We start from the raw sequence: 22865 nt of genomic DNA, 5'->3' as shown, positions 1-22865 counted from the left end.
ATTTCTGCCACTTTATACCTCATTTCTCTAACTCTTGACACATACATGCTATTTATTTCTATGCATTATTGTGGCTTGTATTATTTTTAAATTAGGCTAATTATAATTAGTACATCCTAACCTTACGCCTACACCTTAAAGAAACCTTTCGGCATTGTCAGATTTTAATTAAGATATTATTTAATCCCTTTATGAACCTGTTTTCATTATGAGAGCAATAAGGCTATTTCAGCCACTCTCATTTGGTCTCAACAATGATAGCAAACCTGACCCTCACCCACCCACCTCATGCGTTTGATGTCAGCTCTGCATGATAAGTGGATATCCGCCTAAAAGCACACCAGTGGGACAGAAAAATCAGCTCCTCCTGTCCCAATGCAGTCAGGAGTGCACAATGAAAATCGATTTGTGCATTATATCATGGCTACATTAATTACACGGCAGTGCATTTCTAAAAGACCCGTAGCCGCCAGTGATCATCACTCTAACACTCAGTTGGATGCACTGGAGCTTCAGCACGAGTGGACCTGCACACTTATGCAGGGCTGACCCAAATATCATCTGCTACCGCAGTGTCCAGCTGTTCTCAAATACAATGCAGTACTATGCAATTCATTCTTATTAATAGAGCGTGTTGCCTGTTTGCAGGCAATTTAGGTTTGGGCCTGTAAACAGACAAAACACAAAGATTGGGCAGGAAGACTCGAGTAACTAAAATTAAAACCATAAAAAAATAGTAAACATTAAATAAATCCTAATAATAAAAATAATAATGACAAGAACACAAAACAAAATTACTTTAAATTTAACTTTAAATTTAAAGTGAAATTTAAAATGAAAACTATGAAAAATGTTAAATATAATATAAAAATAAAATATTATTTTAAATATTAACAAAAACTATAATGGTATATTAGTAATAGTAAAATAACACTGACTGGAGTGGAGGTGTAACTATTTAGACAAGAAACATCCTTAAATTTGACTAAATAAATAGTAAATAAATGATTAGTTTTTCTGATGTTAAAATGTAAAAAATATTTTTTTTAAATGTGTGTGTGATATATATATATATATATATATATATATATATATATATATATATATATATATATATATAAATGTATAAATATAAATGAGGTATACAATTAAAACAGAAATGATTTATATGTTTAATGACTTATAATTGCACAATCTAATGTTTAAAAAATAAATCATTATAAAATAAATTACCGACAAAAGTACATGCACCTAATTCAAATATAATACGCACATTAATGATTTCCCTTGCACAATAAATAATGTCAAACTGTGTGTGACAGTGACTCTGTGTGTGTGCGCGCTCGTCCGGTAGGCTGCGCTATGCTCGCACCCGCGGGAGTCACCATCCCACCCCCCTTCCGTGCGCGCGCGCTTCCCCGGTCCCACGCCGTGTGTGTGTGTGTGTATGTGTGTTAGAACGCGCGTGTGTGAACGCCGGAGCACATTGCTGTTGCAGGAGCTTCGGCGAGACGGTTGCACTACCGATGCGCGGTCGGATACGAACTTCTCATGGATACGGCAAAGTAGCGCGCGGACGCCTGTCACTCACCGAACGGAATTGTTACTCACGAGGATAGGTATGCGAAATTAAGTCATATACAATGTGATTACTGATCAACTAACTGCGCTTGGGAGTGAAAGTTGGCTGGGCAGCGGACGGGGGCAGATTGAATGAAGGGGGGCGAGTAATGAAGCAGGTTTATTCCGCAGTAAAGGCATGCGGAATGTTGGCTGTGTTACGCGTTTGTGGTTTGAGACCTCTTCCAGTAGATCTTATGGACTGTGCATTGATGTTTTGAGTGCATTCAGGAGAAGCATCCTTATTTAAGTTGTCATAGGGGGAAGGACTGCACATAGAGGGACTTGTGGACATGCAGAGGGCAGAGAAAGTTGTTGGAGGTGTGGTGGATGTTAATGCATGCATGATGCAGTGACAAGGTGGGAAGATCACAGGGTCCCGAGCATCCACGAAAGGGCTGTAAATTTACAAGCGGCCCCCGGTGCATGTGTGTGTATGAATTCTCAAGGGGCCCAGTGCATCTTTTAATTAAAACCCACGGAGCACATGCACACGAACTGCACACTTCGGATCCTCCTTGCGAGCGTGAGTAGTCTGTGTGCGCGCCTCACGTATTAATGTGCTGAATTCACTTTTTTTCTCTCCATCCTCATAAGATTGGCTTCACACCGCTCTGCGCTCGGATGATGTTGGCGTGCTCCGCACATCAATGGGAGACCCACTCTCTCTGAAATGCGACACTGCCCTGCATTAGGCGAATACAGAGAGAAACAGGGTCAGCTAGACTCAAATATATGCATGCTATATATGCATAAACATGTATGTGTGCATGCATATAAAGTAAACTGTATGTTGAGCTGTTCATTCACTGTTATTGCTAAAAAAGAAAAAGAAAAGTAACCATCTTTCATTATAAACGTAAAGGAAATTGTGAGCTATTTCTGGTTTGTTTTTCCACTAACTCTCACTTTTATAGATGACTCACTTATTCCCAGCGTTAGATTAGTTTTGATATGGGTTAAGTTTTGGAACCAAGCCAGGTTGGGCCAGGCAGTGTATATTTATCAGACACTCTTTGATTGGTAATGAGTTTGTGAAGAGATTTTGTGATCCACTTTAGAAGGTCTGCTCGACCCAAAAATGAAAATTCTATCATTTACTCTTCCTAATGTTGTTCTAAAACTGCATGAGTTTCTTAGAACACAAAAGGATATATTTTGAAAAATGTCTAAGCATCCATACAATGGAAGTCAGTGGGGTCCAATGTTGTTCTGAATATTTTCTTCTGTGTTCCACAGAAAGTCAAACATGTTTGCAACTGCATGATGACAGACTTTTCTTTTTTGGGTTAACTATACATTTAAGCATTTTGAGAAATTATTATTAGTGGTATATTTTTATATGGCCAATACCAGTTTTTTAAATGGCCAATACTGATATCTAGAGAGCTTAGTGGTCCATATAATGTAGATATTTACATAATAGCATTTAATAATAGTAACTGAGCTCCTCAACAATGCTGGAATTTAAACGTAAACATTTATTTAACTAAATTTGCTAAAATATTTTGCATAAAATAGAGGAATGGTTCACCCAAAAATCAATATTTTGTCATCAATTTCTCATCTTCATGTCATTACAAACCAGAACACAAAATAAGATATTTAGCAGAAAGTATGTGTTTCTCTTCTCTATGCAATAAAAAGTGAATGGTAAAAATTCACTTACCTTTCAGTCTTTCTCTCACATATCGTAGCTAACAAATGACTTTGGAAGACTTTATGTACTGTATATAGTGCACAGGCTTTGTTTATAATGCTTTTATTATTGTGCTTTACTGGCGTTTGGTCACCATTCTATTTTCCATGGGAGAAATACAGTTTGGAACGACATGTCGTGAGTAAATGAATTATTATTATTTTCAGCAATGCTAATCTCAGAATGGCTGATATATCAATCTAGCACTAGATAATATGACTCAGCCTTATATTTATTAATGTATGTTAATGCATTTGTTTCCCTTTCACAATTGAATCACCATTTGATAGTGCAGCCAAGTGATGCGTTTATGCTCTGCTAATGCACAAACTATAAAACATCAAACCACAGTGAAAACACATATTAAGATTATGCTCAAAGTGCATCTAGGAACTGAGTGGAAGAGGAGCTAGTTAGTGTGTGTGAAGCGACACACACACTTTTGTCAGCTTTCCAAACAGCTGTCTGTTCGGATACATGATATGTTTTCTGGAAAACATTTTTTTTTTTTTTTTTTTTTTTACTGGTCCACCTGTTCAATGCTGTTTGTCCTTTTATGCGTGCATCAGTCTGTGTGTGTGTGTATGCGGGTAGAATGACCTCCACGTCGCTGATCAATGCCGATGCTCTCTCTTAGAAACGGTGGGATGTGTCCCTGTGTGGGGCGACCCTTCCCCCATCTGTTCCCAGCGCAGCACTGTGTGTGTGCGAGCCCATTCTCAGCATCTGTCTTTGCCAAATGCCAGGACTCAGTGGACGCTTCACATTAAAATCAGCGGCCCGTTCTGCGTGTATGAGGGGGTAGGGAGTCCTGATGTGCCGTTGTTGCGTCTCCCAGCGTCCGTGCCATTGTTTGTGTGCACTGTGTGTGTGTGTGTGCTTTTGTTCTCCGCTTGTGCTGGAATGCTCTTCAGTGCTGTGTCAACTGTAGAGACCCCCTCAGATCTCTGTCCTGCACCCCCATGGCCCCTCTCTCCAATGTTTTCCTTGTTTTTCAGTCTTAATTTGTTTTGTCTTGCCCTTCTAGTTTGTCATTTTTCATAGAGGACTGAAAGATGGAGTAATTAGAGTTGGCTCTTTCTGAATGTTTCTTTCTGTGTGTGGTTGGGCCCCGTCAGCAGGACAGGGGCCACACTTATAAACAAATGTCTGAGACAGAGTCCACCAGAGTCTCTGTTGCGGTTTCTTAAAACCTATTGAGCTGCCTACAGACAACATTTTTGGGCATTATAGATGCATTTCATCCCTTGCTAAAGAGACTCTGGCAGATACTGTTGTATATTGTGGTACTAAATGATTGCTTTTTTCATATACTATTATTTAAATGGTACTTTCTAAGAACACTGTGGTATTAACATAATACATGTCAACAAAAACATGGGAAGAAAAGGCAATTTTCTAATCTAAACAGTTCATATACTATGGTATTTATGTGGTAGTCCAAAGTATACCAGGGTATTACCATGATATCATGCCCACAGTATTAACATAGTACATGTGCAAAAAACTATTTAGTGTTTTCTAGTGATTTCAAAATGATTTTGTTTTTTTCTTTTTTACTGAAACACAGAAACTTAACATTTTCGTTTAGCCTAAAACCAAAAACAAAGGTTTTTGCAATTTAAGTAAATGGGTCATTGAACCTTTTATGCTGATTCTTACATGATAAATTAAACCAGTCGTATTAAAGTTTAATTTTATTTTTTTTTTTTTTTTTACCAAAATCGATAATTTTCATTTAGACGAAAATAGAAACCGAAAGTAATGTTTCTGTAGTTAACTTTGGGCAGTTGAACTCTTTATGCTGTTCTGGGTGTTGTGTTCTCAGGTGATAAATTCAATTTGTTGAAATTACGTTCTTCGGGAATGAGGCGCCAGAAGTTTGCATTTACCAGAAAAGCAAAACCAAATATAATGTTTCAGTAATTAAATTTGGGTAATTGGGTAAATCAACATATGCTGTTCACGGTTTTGTGTTCTCGGATGATAAATTAAACCAGTCATATAAAAATTCTTTGGCAAAGAGCCGCCTCTTCATATACAAATTTTATGTATTGCTACACTAGCAATAGCATATTCTTTGTTCACTGTGAAGTACGTCCAAACTGCTGACACTTCTTGTTGCTTATCCACAGTGTGTGCATGAATAAATACTGATACAGTCAAAACACGTCATCAGAAATGCGCTTATTTAATGTCATTGTTTCTTTCAAGGATTTTGAACCTCTGAAACCATTTAGACTGAAACTGAAAATTCGAAAATTGCTGTTTTGGCCTGTTTTCGGTTGCATAATTTTGGTGCATTACTAGTATTTTTGTAATTCCATGTCCAAAAACATGGTATTACTATGGCACCATATCCAAAAATCATATTTCAATTTTTTGTTAAAGGGATACTCCACCCCAAAATGAAAATTTTGTCATTAATCACTCACCCTCATGTCGTTCCAAACCCGTAAAAGCTTTGTTCGTCTTCGGAACACAATTTAAGATATTTTGGAAGAAAACCAGGAGGCTTGTAACTGTGTCATAGACTGCAAAGTAAGTAACACTGTCAGGGTCCAGAAAAGTATAAAAAGCATTGTCAGAATAGTCCATCTGCCATCAGTGATTCAACTGTAACCTTATGAAGTGACGAGAATACTTTTTGGTATGCAAATAAAACAAAAATAAAGACTTTATTCAACAATTTATCTCCTCTGTGTCTCTCCATATTCTCCAAAATGGCGCTACACTGATGTGGAGAGACACAGAGGACACGAATTGTTGAATAAAGTTGTTATTTTTGTTTCCTTCATGATTAATTGCAATTTTCATTTGGGGTGGAGTATCCCTTTAATATAGGTATATTTGACACTGTCTAGATAGCCAGATTTTCTCTCGTTTTTGGACACACCCTGTGTTTCTGAGTTTCTTAAAACACTTAAACAAGTACCTTGTTTGGACAAAAGTTACAGGTCTTTTCTTCCCTGTCTGTCTTTTATTTGTGTTTCTCCATGATCATAGCAACTAATTAACAGTGTTGTAATTAGTCATGTAATAAAGCTTCAAGTCAAGAACAACCGCTCAAGGGAGTGTCTCTTTAATGAGTACTGGTGTTATTGTGGCATCGACTGCATTCAGCGGCTTTCCTGTGTGTGTGTGTGTGTGTGTGTGTGTTTGCTTTCTTGGAAAAGAAAGTGAGAGTCTTTTAGAGTGAGTCAAAATGAGTACATTGGGTTTGATCCAGCTCGGTAGACCAGAAGAGAGAAAGAGAAAGCGTGTGAAATGCAGGGTTTGGTCCAGTATATGGTCGATTGATGGTTGAAATATGAAATATGTGATTTTAAGGCTAAGAATACATCTCTGAGCTACACACACCATGAGATGAACACAATATAATTGCATTTCCAAGATTGTTGGAGTACATGATGTTACAAGAAAATACAACTTTATTATTTTGGTAAAATTTCATGTCTAATTAAATTGTAGTTTCTTGGTAATTATTTGTGAAATTTAGCAATTTTTGAGTGAAAATTGTTTCCTACTCAAATTTAAGAATACTCTACATAACTATATACCAACAAGTATGTTATTTATTATTTTGTTGTTGGACTAATAATTATTATTTACTTGTTTTGTTGATTGTTTTTTTTTTGTTTTTTGTGTGGTGTGTTTTTTGTTGATGCGCTCTGAGCACATGCTTGTCGATTCCGTGACGCCCTTGTCTGTCTCGCCGGTGAGCCTGATGTGTATTGATCCAGGATGCCACCATCAGTGCCAACCACACACACACACACACACACACACACACACACACACACACACACACACACACACACTAAAACATCCTCTGTGTTAACAGTCTGAGAAAATCTCTTCTCTTCCTGTCAATCAAAAGCCACTTGATCATTAAGTCAATCACGGCTCACTTTAATAGCAGCTAACCTAATCACAGCGTTCTTCTAAAAGAAGCAGTTCGGATAGAAAACTTATTGGCTTGTCTTTTGAAGAAACTCATTCTGTCCATCAGCAGACTGGCGATTATCTTGGTGTCAGAGTAATTTGTTGATTGTTCAAACTAACAAAATAATGATTTTTGATGATTGATTTTGCTTTAGCTTGTGGAAAATGGTTAAAGTCAACATGAAATCAGAATTTACCCTAGTTGTTTTCTTTCAAAATGCAATACAACACCACCTCAAATGTCATTAAGTCTGCTTATATTCAAACCCTCTCCTCCAGTCATTTAATGTGATTGTTTCACTAGGAAGTATGTGATGTAGATGAAATGGGTTTGTGAACTTTTTCATGTTGACTAGTGAAAGCAGAGACCTTCATTGTTGTTGAAGGAGTGGAAAGGTTTTAGAGAGATGTTAAAGGTCATTGGCTAGGTGTACGATTACAGTGTAATATATGAAGCTTTATCCCAGCCTGGGTCGGCGTTCACCTGCAAATGTGTGATGTTAAATACTTAAGCCACTGAGAGCGATAACCATGTGTTCTTTGGAAACTTAGACTTTAAAAAAAAAAAAAACTTTTTGGGTGTATCTTATATAAATGTGGCTTAAAATCTGCTAAGGGGTAATTAAATGTAGCAAATCATGTAAAAATGTATCATCTTGTATTGGAAAATGAAACAACTTTTCATCAAACTTTGGTAATTGTCTAAATCTTTTAAACATCTGAGAAATTTAAAGTCAGGTATGTTATCATCTTTGACAGACAGCATGTTGAAGTCACAAATTCGTTGACTTCTTTTTTTTTTTTTTGGCTTTGAAACGCAAAGTTGTTTTTATTGTCTCTTATAACAAAAATCTTTTATTTAAACCCATAAAAATACAGATCCTGTTGTAAATAATAGTGAAAAATCACCTTTCTAAATTTTTATCCCTTTGTATTCTGAACTGAAGGCATGTTACCAAACTTGAACTAAACTGCATCTGTATGTTGTTTGAAATCCAGTTAACATTTGTGTTTCAGTCTGAATGGTCAGATCTGAAGTAGTTTTTGTCATTCAGAACTCAGTGTGTATATCATAGGCTATTCATACACAATGTGCAGTAGTAGTTCGACAACTGTCTGAATTCACTCATCTTTTCCCTATAGTGTAGATATAGTTTCCTCAAATTTGCAAAACAAATTGGAATTGCAAGTATGAATAAAACCTTATTTTCAAAGTCATGTGATCAAATTGGAATTGCAAGTGTGAATAAAACCTTATTTTCAAAGTCATGTGATCAGAAACCCATAAAGTGCTTCTGTTTTTAATGTCATTTTACATAAAGAGTTATGTAAAGTAGCAATTACGTGTCCGTTCACGGACTGAAAACTTTATGCTACAAAGTGCGTTAAACTTGCTTACTGCTCAGAAAAACTAATTTTCAAAGTGATTAGAAGCTTGAAATGGACCACTCACCCACATCCGCTCACGCACATTGGTCTCTGCGCTCGTTGATATCTCCCATCCTCCTCCAGTGTTTGTCCCTGATGTGTTTTTCTTAGGCTCTGATTCATTACATCAGTTGAGATAAATTCTGTTTTTCAGTAGCTTGATCTTACAGGAAACAGGGGAGCAGCTCGTTTAGGACACAGCAGTGGCGGGTCGATAGCTTGTTAGAGCTCGGTTTGACAAGATGTCGTTCGCAGAGGTAATTTACCCGTAAACTCACTAAAGTTGCCACTTACGTCACTGTCGTCCACTTGTGGATGAGCACAAATCAAAAGTGCATTGATCGGCGTGCAACATCTGCCTCTCTGTTTGTGCATTTGTGATAGTAGTTTATTGTTGCTCTGTTGGTTAGTGTTCGATTGTATGTGAGTGTGAGATTTATAATTAATCGGGGGTCTTCTATAGAGTAGATTTATTGTTTTATTATTTTCCCTTAATGAATGATCAACATAGTTATGTATATGACGTATTAATCATTCTAGTATTATCTAGTAAAACGTGGTAGTTCAAGACAACAGAGGATGTCATGTTGAGATTTTTTGGGGGAAGATTTGTGGCCCATATTGTAAGGAGGCAGCAATTTTTAGTATGTCATCAATAGTATGTTTGCAGATATTTAAGAAACATGCTAAGTTAACATACTTGTTTATCTGAAAAACATTGCTACAGTCAGTTATTTTCCTTTGAAAATGTGCGTTCCGGGCTGGAATGTAAGTCTCTGTTTTGGTTTGTAAAACACGCCCACTGCCAGTTTACCCAATTAGTTATTGGCAGCCCAGGTTGCAAGTTGGCAGAAAACACCGCGTATTTAATTTCGTTCATCGTCAAGTGCGCTCGTTCCTGTCGTCAATCTGGCAACCTGCGTGTGCGTCAAGTCTGAGGAGGAGGGGCCAAGTGAAAAAAAAAAACCTCTCAAATATTTTGAATTTGGACTGCAATACCTAGTTCAACCACTCGGTGTCAATCCTACATACAGCCCCTCTAAAGTAGCGTTCATAAGTGCAACTCTGCTTTTATACAGTCTAATTTAGATAAAAAAATAATTTTTCATTATTCATTAAAAGGTATTCAACTAATATTTTTCAAAATATTCTAACAGTAATCAATTGAACAAACCGATAAGGTGTACACATTGAATCAAATGCAGTTAAGTTGGATAAAAGTGCCTGTCAAATGCATAAATGTAAATGTCAAATCTCAGAAGAACAGTATGAGTTTGAGCTGCATGCTTTCTACACAGCCTTGTTTATCGATTACAATGGGAGATATACAGAGTTTTGCCATTGTGATGTTCTACTTTAGAGGTTAGATGTTGAGATGAAAATGTGTGGGCCATATTGTATGGGAGCCAGCTAATTTCTTGAAAAATTCAAGTTTGTTATGCATAATAAAGTTATTCAACTAATATCTTCAAAATAATCTAGTAGGTTTCTGCATTCCCAGTGAATGCATGAACCAATAAGATGTAAACTTTGAAAACAATACAATTACTCTGGATAAAAATGGCTGTCAAATGCATGAAAGTATAAAAGCTGATTATAATGGAAGTGATTGAGTTTTGTCATTATGATGTACCACTTGCCTCCAATTTAGAGTCAGAATGTTCAAACACTCTGTTTAGAAATGATTATTGTCTTTTCTTGTGTTTACACTTGTTGATTTCATTTCAGAGTCAATATTGTAAGTGGCTTTCTTCTTTTGATAAATAGCTCTTGATAGAGGGTGGCGGGTTGGCTGGTTTATTTTTCCTTCATTTTGGTGGGCACAGGATAGTTAAATTTGGGAACTCAACTACACATTGAGCCTTTGAGTATGGAGGGCCCATCCATAAATTTTGTGAAATTTAGCAAAAGTCCTGGGTGGTACTTGTTCACTGTATATAATCATGTGTGTGTATTTATATGCATACTGTACATTCATTGCGTATTCTGTGTGTTTGCACATAGTGGTTTATGTTGCTCTTTTGTTGTTGTTTATGTTGTTTTGTGCATGTGTGTAAGTTCATACTCTATTGTGTTGTGCGTTAAGTTTGTGTTTGGTATAGCAGAGGGGATTGGTAAACTATGGCTGTTCTGCTCATAATGGAATTGAAGCGTGTTTAGACTGCACAGCTGCCTAGAGCTTTTTCTGTGAGTTTGTCTTTGTGAACACTTGTATGTTCTTCACGTATAGTGAGTGTGCGTTCAATGCATTTGTGGAGGTGTTTGCGAGTCTGAGATCAGAGCGACTCTGTTTATGTGGGTTTAGTTAGGTGTACCTTAGGGACAAAACTGTCCACAGAAGTTTGCTAAACCTGACAGAAACCTCCCTTAAGGGACGTCCTCAAAGGCAAAATGATTCATAAATACAAACTGTTTTCTTTTAGAGGTTGGGTTTGCCTGTAGACATAAAATTAGCTTTAGAAGCTGTGTGTTCGAGTAAACTTGTGTGGGATCTGGTTTAGTGAGTTTATACAAGCTGTAATTGGGTTTGGAGCTGAATATTACTGCCAGAAATACACAAATCAGAGATAATGTTTGGAAAAGAGAGATTTAGTGATGGAAATGGGGCTTGAAGACAGGCTGAAAGTTGTTTCATTGCAGCAGATATGTTAGACAGTGATTAGTTTTGAAGGTGAGGGAAGCCCAGGCACACTGATACACACACACACACACCGCACACAAAAACACAGTGATAGAAGCACACAGACAGACACACGTTTACTTAGCCATCTGATTCTATTTTATTATATAGATATATAGAGTTATTGCATCTGAAAATGCAATGAACTAAACAAATCCCACACTGAAACTATAGCTGAAAAATTTGCATTTGCAATTATTGTACTTATTTTTAATTTAGCATTAATCACTTACTGAGGAAATTCTCAAATTTTGAAAGACGTAGCTCTCTCTGGGACAAAAGTGCACTCAAAAATGTTTTTTCTTCTTTAATTTACTTGATTGCAATGAGCTAATGAAGCACACAATTCTTGAACAACTTGATTTTTGTGTCTAATCCAATTATTTATGTAAATGATGTAAGTCCATTTGTTTTTGAACTATATTAATCATTTTTCTTGCATTAATTGAACTGTACAGTGGATTTTCTGTTCCCAGCATGCTTTGCATGGGACTGGATTAGACTGGAATAAATGTTGAAAATAAATGTTGTGTTTTTGAGTAAATTGAACTGCTTATTAGTGTTAATATTATCTTATGTGAGGGTTAAGAAGAGTTTCTGTTATATTTTTGAGATTTTGGGGATACCAGATGTACCACTTTCCACAATTCAATTGTTAAGTCAAAAAACTGTATTTTAAGGAAAGTGCTATAAGTTACATTATAGTGCCAGTCTCAAGTGAGTTTATTTCAGTCTGTGTCACATGCGTCACTCTCCTCTGATCTCTAGCAGATCACAGGTCTCTCTCAGTCTGTCTTTCTGTGTGGGCTTGTCTCTCTTTGATGAATCACTTATTGAAGGACAGCAAAGGGTCGTCCAGACAGCAGTAGTGGAGCTCAGAGCGGGGCCATAATCAGTCCCAGAGGGTCCGAGCAGTGAGGACGGTAGCACCAGCTCTGATAGCAGTAATTACCCTGACCGTATATTCCCACAGCATGACAGGGAGACTAAACACATACACACACAAACAACAAACTCCCACTGAACACATGCACTCGCTCCAGCAGCGACTGGAAGAGAAAGAGAGATTGTTCAGAGCGCACCTGATTCATTATTGTGACAGGAACTCACAAGATTCATTGTTCTGAGAGGATGCATTGTGTTCTGTTATAGGAACTGTAATAAGATTGAAAAATTAATCTGTAGCCTTCCACTAAGTTAGTACTAGATGACAGCAAAAGCAAACAATATTGTGTGTGTGTGTGTGTGTGTGTGTATATATATATATATGTATATATACAGTATACAGTATAAAAGCTGTCTTTTGTGCTTATTTGTGCCCATTTTTTATTCATTTTTGTGTCCATTAAGTTCAGTTGACATTACTGCATGGTCAATAAATTAAATCAACCTTTTGGCATTAAATGACTACAGACAGACAGACTAATGGCCATGCCGTGATGTCATCCAATAATTAAAAAACTTAATGGACACAAAAATGAATACACATTCTGGAATTGGCACAAAAGACAGCTTTCTTATAAAAAAGTGCTCTATTGCATATTATAAAAGTTCATATGCACTATATTTTCCACTCTTCTAATAGTTTTGTCTGAAGGAACAGGGAAACTCTTTCACAATATACATGCATGAATATTTTGGTGTGAATGCAGTTTGATAATTAGGGTCGATAGCACATTTTTATCACTATCAACTGAAATTTTGGTATGTTCCTCGTTGCTCTAGAAAAAAACCTAAGCATGTTTTTGAACCGCATTTTTAAGTGAATGATTCCTTTAACTGTGGCTATGTGTTCTTGTGTCTACATGTGTGTAAAGCCTTTTAGAAAGGCCACAAGAGTTAAGCACCATTCAAAGGAGTCTGATTACCAGAACAGGATGTATTTGAGTGTTTGTGGACAAGGGACCAAAAGAAACCAGGAGAATAGAAAAGAAGAAATGAAATCCTAGACCTGAGTACTTGATGATGATGTCAGCAAGTCTTTTGAGAGCGTGTACGTTGGAATTTTTTTTCACTGCAATCTCAGGAGAGGTTGAAGCAGGTCTGATTTACTTCAACTGACGTGATGTCAATCTTTTTGTCCTTCAGTGTAACGGCGAGTCTTTTAGACAGCGGATTTGAACAAGTGTCACACAGACCGAACAGACCATCTGAAAACGATTAGGACATCAGAACATCAATTCGCAGAAGCACAGACTTGATTGAAAGGAGTTTGCTGCTGGAGAAATGCTTGACTTATCTGCAATAGACCCTAGGTACTATAGTATTGATTCGATGTGAAAAGTAATAACAGACAATATGGCATTCTCTTGTGTACCTGGTAGGGGTGAACAATGCTGTTCAAAATGAGGTGCGGATCTGTTAAATGGAGCAGATGCAGGAGAATTTGTTTTGGGGGAAAACACAAAAATTGAATTCCCTACTTGTTGCATTGAAGTTTCATTTAGAGTGGAAATTATTTGTTTTATTATAGTAGTTTCATCAGTTTGAATTTAAAGCTGTTTTGTATTGATGCCAGACTTTCCATTTATTTATGAATAATCTTTTCAAATGATTAAAGTACTTTTGATTTGTAAAATATGTAAATCACATTTTTTGATTAGGATTAATTTAAATATTATATAAATTCATTTTTAACTATTTTTATTATTTGTTTATATTTTTCCCAAAATTATTATTATTATTACATTTTATTTATATATTTATTTATTTATCTTTTGCTTTGTGTTCACCAATTTTCCAAAGATAAAGTCATTAAATGATTTGAAGGATTTTTAAATATTTAAATTGCAGGATTGCAAAGTTTTGATTAGAATTTATATAAATTTATTTTTAGTAATATTTTTGATTTTGCTTATATTTTTCAAAATTATTGTTATTATTAATTATTATTATTATTATTTGAAATATAATAGGGTAAGTAACACTGTTATTAACTGGCCCAGAACACTCTCACACTGGCTACAGGCCATCAGACCATCTGTAATTGTTGAGCCTTGCATTAATTAACAAAACAAGTTTTCATAATTCTGTATTCATTCCTCTGTGAGGTGAACGAGTGTGGGACTATTTGTGTTCCAAGTTAAATATTTGGCTTTGGGATAAATTTAGAGGGTGATAATTTTATCAAGAACAGCTTTCATTTGTTCCCCGCCTGTCGACTTCAAGCATCACCTCACACGGGGGCATGACGGGGTGCAAACGATCGCACGAGGATTCACGGAGCCCTGCAGATGACGGGAAGCTGTGATGGAGCCACGGCCGTGTTCGTGAGATGGGAAGCAGATGGTCTAATGGTCCGCCTGGGGGGCTGATGAAAAGGGAGAGAGGGAAAGTGAAATAGCAGCACTTGTTGCCTGAAGCTGGTGTTTTGAAACATGGCTGCTATACAAAGAGAGCATGATGGCCACTCAGATGGACAGGTTTTAGGTTGGAGCTCCAAACACTTTCACTTGATAATCGGTTGTGCTTTAATGGATTAGAGCCTGAGGTGATTACAACAGGAGCTGTAGTACACATTGCCGATATAAACCTGCAGGCAACACCATCCCGATGGACTGTAAAGCTCACCAAACTTCACACTAGTACTAGGTGCTATAGTAGTATATATACTACCTTTGCAGAAATGTCAGCCGCACTGCTGTACCGTTGTAGATATATTCGTATAGTCATCAGTGGGCAAGACTGTAAGTGCTTTGGGTTAATTACATGTTAAAATGAAGAGAAAAAAAAACATAGCTTTGACTCTGTTTCTGTGATATTAATTACATTCCCAAGCTTTTAAATTTTTTGGTTTACGTCCATCAAAGTGTCCATTAGAGAAAATCATTTAATGAGATGAAGTACTTTTGGTTTGCAAAATATTTAAATCACAGGATTGTCAAAAGAATAGCCATTACTGCATGGTTATTTAATATGTGAATCATTTTTTTGGTTTAATATTTTGGTTTGCATCCAAGTTTCCAAAAAAGATAATCATCAAATGAGATGAAATACTTTTGATTTTTTAAATATTTAAATCACAGGATTGTCCAAAAATAGCCATTACCACATGATTACTTAATATATGAACCATTTTTTGTTGAATCGTTTAATTTGCACCCATCAAAAAAATCAAATGAAATGCTTTTAATTTGTAAAATATTTATATCACAAGATGTAAGTCAAAGAATATCCATTACCACTTATCACATGGTTACTTAATATAAAAATGATTTCTTTTTTAAATACTTACTAGCACCACTTACTAGCTTTACTGCAATTTAAGATTGCTTAAATGTTAATTCTGCATGTGTTATTGATTTTAACATCACTTAATTGATTAAAATACCTTCATGAGCAAAAAACAAACAAACAAAAAAAGCAATAAAAACTCAAACACATACAGTATAACCAGGCCCTGAGTATCACAATCATTTCAGATGTGTTGCCCTAACTGGCAATTTACTGAGCAATTCAGTTTACTTTATAGTTTCAACTTTGCTCTTGGTGTATCCATCTGTCATTTTTGATTTACTTGACCCAAATGTAACTGAGCTGATTTAGTCACATTATCTAGTATATTTCACTTAAATAAGACCAGTTAGTGTTGATGTTAACATGTCCTTGGGTTATTTGACCAAATGTTTTATAGCGCATGCAAAAGCTGCAAAAATGAACTTCAGAAAGTATTAAATCAGTCATGTGTAAAATGTGTTCACAAAGAAGCAAACTGTGTATCAGTTTTTATTCGGTTCATCAGTTTCATCATAACCACGAAATAACGAAAAACAGAAATGAATGTGATTTTTATGTGAATTGAGTTCTTCCCCAAGTGTAACTGATATGAAATTAGAGCCAGAACGGAAGAATATGAGACAGCACATTTCTTATAATAACTCTGAGGGACCATTACAGCGCTGTAAGTTAGCGATCTGAAATTCACCGCGGCCGCGTGTTGAAAGCTAATGCCGTTGTAATGCTTTCTCCATTTAACAAATAACACCTCTCGCCATGTTAAAACGTGCAAATTACTGAATTTACTCAAATTAGTGTTGAAAGCCCATTAAGTATATAAATATATAAGCAGGAACTGGCGCTGGAGTACATAAATAGTAGTTGTCCGGCAGTGTTGGGTTGCACAGCGACACACACACACACACACACACACACACACACACACACACGAAGGAGATTGTGTATTTCTCGCTGATGTGGTCCTCAAAGACTGCTTGCAGCGCATGCCCTATATTTATGGCTTAGTCTGGAAAATACATTGCCACCTGCCAAAGAGAGAGAGAGAGTGAATTTAGGAACTTAAAAAGAGAAGGAACAAATATACGTTTGTGCAGCACACACAGAGAGAGAGAGAGAGAGAGAGAGAGAGAGTTTATATTGGGAAGCAGCGCAGGAAGATTCCTTTTAATAACTCTCGTAGGCCGCGCTGCTGATGCAGGCCGGGTTACTGCGCCGTGAGTCACTCTAATCTCCGGGAGAGAGGCAAACAGAGGCAGGGAGTTGTATTTTCGCTGCTGACATGCGGGGGTGAGCGCAAGATGAGCAGCTCTCGGTTGGGTCCACGGGAGACGTCGGTCACGGTGGCATCTGTGTATCGCCACGGCAACCGCCCGGCATCACGCCAGCTCAACACAGGAGTCGAGGCGCAAGATATGACAAGCAAATTGTAGCTTCAACAAGGAGCCGGAGAGAGTGAGGTGTGCGTCTCCTCTAGTGAACATGGTGATAATGGACGGCTTCAGAATTGGGAAAAGCCATCCTGACTGAGCGGTGGAGAAGCCTACGGACGGGTGAACACATGGACAAACTGAGCGCTTTTACCAGATAGCATCCCGCTGCGCTTGCACTGGTTATCATTCCCTGCAATAAATTCCACAGTTACTTGCCCCCTTAGCTGTGCTACACAATCCCCACATATCCAAAAACTCTATATTGCTATAATTATGCTGCATTGTTTTTATTGACTATAATTAAAAGAAGAAATTAAATATTTTCTTCAGCAAGGGCACAATAAATTCATCAAAAAAAGAAAAATGTTTACTGAGCACCAAATCAGTATACTGTATCAAAATGATTTCTGAAGGATCATTTGACACTGAATGCCAGTGTTATTTTACTATTGTTGAGATACTATTATCGTTTTTCTTAATATTTTAATCAGTTTTTGTATTTCCAATATTTTTGTAATTTTGTTTGTGATGTTTATAATTTTTTATGTTTTTTTAATTAATTTTTATTTAATATTTCATTAATTTAATTTAGGTTATTTTAAAATATCGAGTTAAACTAAATTAAAATGATAAATACGTTTTTTAAGTTGATGTTTATTTTACTTCAAGTAACGGAAATGATTGTTTATTTTCATTTTTTTTTATTTTTCAGTTTTAGTTAAATATAATTACCTTGCTTAAGACTGGAGTAACGACTGCTAAAAAATCCAGCTTTGCATCACAGGAATAAATTACATTTTAAAATATAATAAAATAGAAAGCAGTCATTTTAAATTGCAATAATATTTCACAATGCTGCTGTTTTTATTTTTGATCAAATATATTTAGCCATGATGAGCATAAGAGAGTTCTTTCAAATACATAAGGCGAAAGTGTTATGATTTGTTTTTTTATTATTATTTATTTACTTTTTATTTATTATTTCCCATTAAACCTGTTGTTTTGGTAATTTTCTGGCTATTATTTCAGTTTCTGCCATTTCTTTGTGCCAGAAGGGGCCAATTACAGTTCTGTGGTCTCTTCAAGTGACATTTTTCTTAGCAGTTCTCGGGTTTCTATTGTCTCTTTCTGGCTCTTCTCTTGGGACGCACACGTGACGCCCTTTAGCATGGCAAACGGCCAGTACATCTCTTTTTCAGCAAGGGTTCCAGTATTTCTACGCATGTCCCCAGATTGTACGAGTATTAGTGTCGTATTTTAACGCCGAGACTCGACTGTACTTTACATTTATGGTTGAACTGGTAACTCATCATGACTGTTCACTTGGGTGCGGAAATTTAATAACATCTTTTTTTCATGATATCTCTGATAAAGCAATCACATGCATGGCTACACACGATACAACGGAACAAAAGGGCTGTACAATTAAACGACCAGTTTTACAACAGGCCGCTGACAACGTGAATTACGTTAAAATGATCCCCGTAGATCAGTGGCGCCCTTGACGTCGCTTCACAGAATCGTAAAAACGGCTTAAAGACTTCCCCTCTGTTGTTCTCCTCCTCCATCTCTAGTGGGAGGGAGTTGATTTAACAGCTTCCCAGGGTAAAACCTTCTCCAGAAGGCCTCAAAGTCACTTGCCCCCGAACCATGAAAACATATTAACTGGCCATCATTGTACAATTGCACAGATTTCAAGCATCTTTTCCGCTTAGACAGCAAAAAAAAAATAAAAAAAAAAAATTTAGCATGCATTTTGCATTTTCACATACATAAGTGTTTGCCACAAGGGGAAATCTGTCTTGGTGTTATATTTTTTGCGCTGATGTGTCCTTACAGCAACTTTAACCCCATTAAACTGTGTCGTGTACGCTTCTCTGTTCGACTGCTGCCATCAATGCAGCGCTAGAATGCTAATGTGACGTTTGCTCAGGTTTCTTTGCCTACAGTCTCCTGATAAGCTGAAACACTTAAAGGTCAAACTTATTAGCAATCCTTGTAGTGTTTCCCCGTAGAGTCTGTGAATTATGGCACGAATGCAATGTCATTTTATCATCCAGATTTATTAAGTTGTTGTACGTTCTCACCCTTTCTTTCTTTAAGGTTATTGAAAAAGAGTTTTTAATTCCTAATGTAGTATGACAATCTCTATATAACAAACTATATAAACTATATATTAAACTATATAACATGAATTAAATGAACCTATCGCAATATGTGTTCGGTATAACTTTATTGCTGACTAAATCTAAGTTTCCAGTTGTAAATTCTGTTGCAAATAATAATAATAATAATGCATAGTTGTTTTGTACAGTACTATAAAACCATGGCATCCATGATTAATTTTTGTGTCATTGAAAGATGGCATGAAAAGTTATCTGTTTGTAAGTTAAACTATACTTTTATTTTTTAGTATACTTTTACTTTTTTTTATATTAGGAGCTGAATGTTGGTACTTTTGACAATCACGTTGTTTAGTTGAATGGTTGAACATAGCTAGTTTGTTTTTTGAATTCAACTCTATGTCCATGAGATATAATATTTCTAAAGTTGTCTGTCAACCACTAAAACATGAATAATCTCAGTAGGCCAGTGTTTTCTGAAATTCTGTGTGAAATTAAAATTTATACTTTACTTTGGTAGGGTGGATCTGTGATATACAGGAGTGCAAACTGTTCTTTAGTGGTTGCCTTTTATTGGGAACTACTTAACTTGAACAATGTTAAATACTTGTATTCTTGCTCAGTCATATTTCCAAGGGGAAAAAGTCATACTTTTAACCTTTTGCATGTCATAATGACTTAATGTTTATTAAAACAAAATATACATGACCATTCATACGTATGGGGAATGAATACTTTTGTTCAGGGAAGATGTGTGATCAATTGTGACAGTAAAGATTTCTATTTCAAATGAATGATGTTCTGTTAACTTTTTTCTACTTAAATAATAATATATATATATTTGTTGAGCACCTAATAAGCATATTAGAATGATTTCTGAAGGATCATTTGACAAATTATATTTACATTTACATTTAGTCATTTAGCAGACACTTTTATCCAAAGCGATTCTATTTTAAAATATATTAAAATAGAAAACAGTTCTTTTAAATTGTCAAATTTAACAATATTACAGTTTTACTATATTTTTGATTCAGCCATCGTGAGCATGAGACTTCTTTCAAAATCATTTAAAAATCTCACCGACCCCAAACTTTTAAACAGTGTTTATACGTACATTGTTTTTAAATGCAAAGTACAAAACTTGTGCTTTGTACTTCACAATAAAATAGATTTCAACATGAAATGTAATGTTTACTTTTAAATACTTGCCTGGCCGTTCACACCAGTTTTTCCATTCCTGTGCGCTACTTTTCCATTGCTTTTCTGTTGCACTCGCGTCTCGTGACTTTTAAAGCGTCTCTCACATGATCAACGTGTTTTTAAGACAATGTGGACCAATCAGAAGACCCTGGAGGCGGGGCAAGCTTTGCAGTCTTTTGTTTACAGAAGCAAGATGGCATGGCAACTGTTTTATTTGACAGCAACATGGCGGGGAAGGCATTCTGCACTGCACATTTTTGGATGCAAAGAAGTGTTCTGTGTGAACACGGGCTGGGTTTAGCTGGTTTTCGTAGTTGGTTTAGCAGGCTGGTTTTAGAGGGGTTTTGAACACTTTTTCAGCTGGTCTTTTTGGGAGACCAGGTGACTAACCAGCTAAGACCAGCCAACCAACATAGGATGGTTTAAGCCATTTATTTCAGCATGCAAATTAAATGTGGATTTAATTGTTTTTGAGTACATTCTGACATTGCTTTACCCTTATGTGAACTTGAGTCTAATTTCTCATTACGTTATACTCCTCTGATGATATAACATAAGCTCAGTCAGTGAAAGAATTGATCTCATTTAACTCCCTTGCCTTCCAGTGCACTTACATCTGAATTAGGGGGCGGATTGAGACACACCCAGAGTGCGAACTGAATCAAACTGCGATGCCCTGTTTAATGTGTGCACGTCAATCATTGTCACCAGATTCTTGCATCAAATCATCATTCATCTTTCGATCAATACAACAGCGTTCTCTCTCTGTCTGTTTGTCGGTGGGCAGTGAAGGGTAATTGAATCATTTTGGTTGCCTGAGTGGTTTCTGGTGGCAGTTGATTATTCAGTCTCTTGCTTTTTATTCAAGTTGTTTTACGCTCTCTCTCTGTCTCTTAGATATTCTGCTGTGTGCGAAACACTTTTAATGGTCTCCCGTGGAATCTCAGTGGCAACATGGGACATGTAGCCTATAAGGTTTCTGGAGGCAGACAAAAGGCTGTAATTGAGTTTGTGTGGCTAAATGCAGGAAACGCATATTTAGAAAATTGGTTAATTGAGTGTTGACTTGTCCTTGTTGATTGGTATGTTTATAGTGCAACGTCAAGATTACATACCATCTGTCCGTCGTTTTTGTCTCTTAGAATTGAATGTAGACATTAGTTATGCACGGTTTATAAAATCGATCATTCCTGGATGCTGACTGGTTAATTTTGTTGCATGGCCTAATTGAACCATTTATTTCATTTGTGGGTGTTTTTCAGTCAACAAATAAGCATCCTTAAACTTTGACATGCTGTCTGTTCCTTTCTGCATTCATTAGGTTGAACAGTCTTATGCAGTTTCCGCTGACCTCATTAGCATATTCACAGCCTAGTTAGCATATCTTTTTTAAATGTTGTTAACTTGAGTTGGGATCAGACTCTCAGTCTAGGGCATTCATATTAAAGAGCTCTTAACCAAATTCGGTAAAGTAGAAGTGATTGCAGAACAGAGTTTAGAGTATTGACCTTATCAAGAGTCAGTGCGTTGACTTCATCATGACTGATGGTCCGTTACATAAATGATCTTTATAATACTCTGCCCACACTCTCCAGCAGTCTGTTCGAGACCGCTGAGTCTTGAAGTGGTGAAAACTGTATTATTTGATTATGTGGACTCCAGGATCTTCTATAAACTACAGGATCTGCTGTTTGAACCTGCTTATGGTGTGATTTGCTGGTGATAGCTTGCGACCATATTGGTTTCCAGTGTTCAAGTTGGTCTACTTTCAAGGTTTTTTGGGCATTTGTAAGCTGGTCAAGATGGGAGATCAGCTACTTGGAAAGATAAGACAAACAAACCACCTTATATATATATCTCTTTTGAAATATTTACATTTTTTTTATAAACTTAATATGTTGTTTAATATCAATAAGCACCACCATTTTTGGGTCTCATTTGACATGAAGCAACATTGTTTATAGAAAATGTAGCTTTCATATTTTTTGATCTTAAAAAATAAATCAATTACAACTTTTTTCTTTTGTCCAACGTCTCAACTAAGATCAAAAGTGGCCTTCAAGACAAAAAGATAATGCTACAAAAGTGTAGCTTATGTCCTAATTATTTAGTTATAAACAACAAATATTTAATGCTCTCAAAGACTACTGAGATAAAACACAAACCAAACATTTATAATCTTATATAATAATGTTGATGTCTTTCCTAAATAGTTATCCCAATAAATCTGTGCGCTTAAAGTTAAAAGGATTTTTATGTTTATCAAAAGCAGTTTTTGTGACCGTAAGACCAAACAAAGAAGGTAAAAGAATACAGCAGAGATAAAGGGAAAATTAATGAATGCCGACTGTTGGTGAACAATAACACGACATGTCAACCAGAAAATGAAATCAGCATTAATAAATCAACAGATAGATATACATGGATTTAGATATGGATGGATGTACAATATGGTTGGATAGATGGATATGAATAGATGATGGCTGTAGATGATGGACAGA

General features: G+C 36.2%; 1 protein-coding gene across 1 annotated transcript in view; it reads left to right on the top strand.

The window, feature by feature from the left end:
* Positions 1 to 1432: 1432 nt before the first annotated feature.
* Positions 1433 to 22865, top strand: part of LOC109104470 (protocadherin Fat 3-like) — a 135234-nt gene continuing 113801 nt past the window's right edge. The window contains 1 exon segment of the mRNA XM_042771611.1: positions 1433 to 1619. The gene's annotated coding sequence lies outside the window, so the exon portion shown is untranslated.

The sequence above is a fragment of the Cyprinus carpio genome, chromosome A15 (assembly GCF_018340385.1).
Source record: "Cyprinus carpio isolate SPL01 chromosome A15, ASM1834038v1, whole genome shotgun sequence".
Classification (NCBI taxonomy): Eukaryota; Metazoa; Chordata; class Actinopteri; order Cypriniformes; family Cyprinidae; genus Cyprinus; species Cyprinus carpio.
This window is presented reverse-complemented; position numbering and strand designations above follow the sequence as displayed.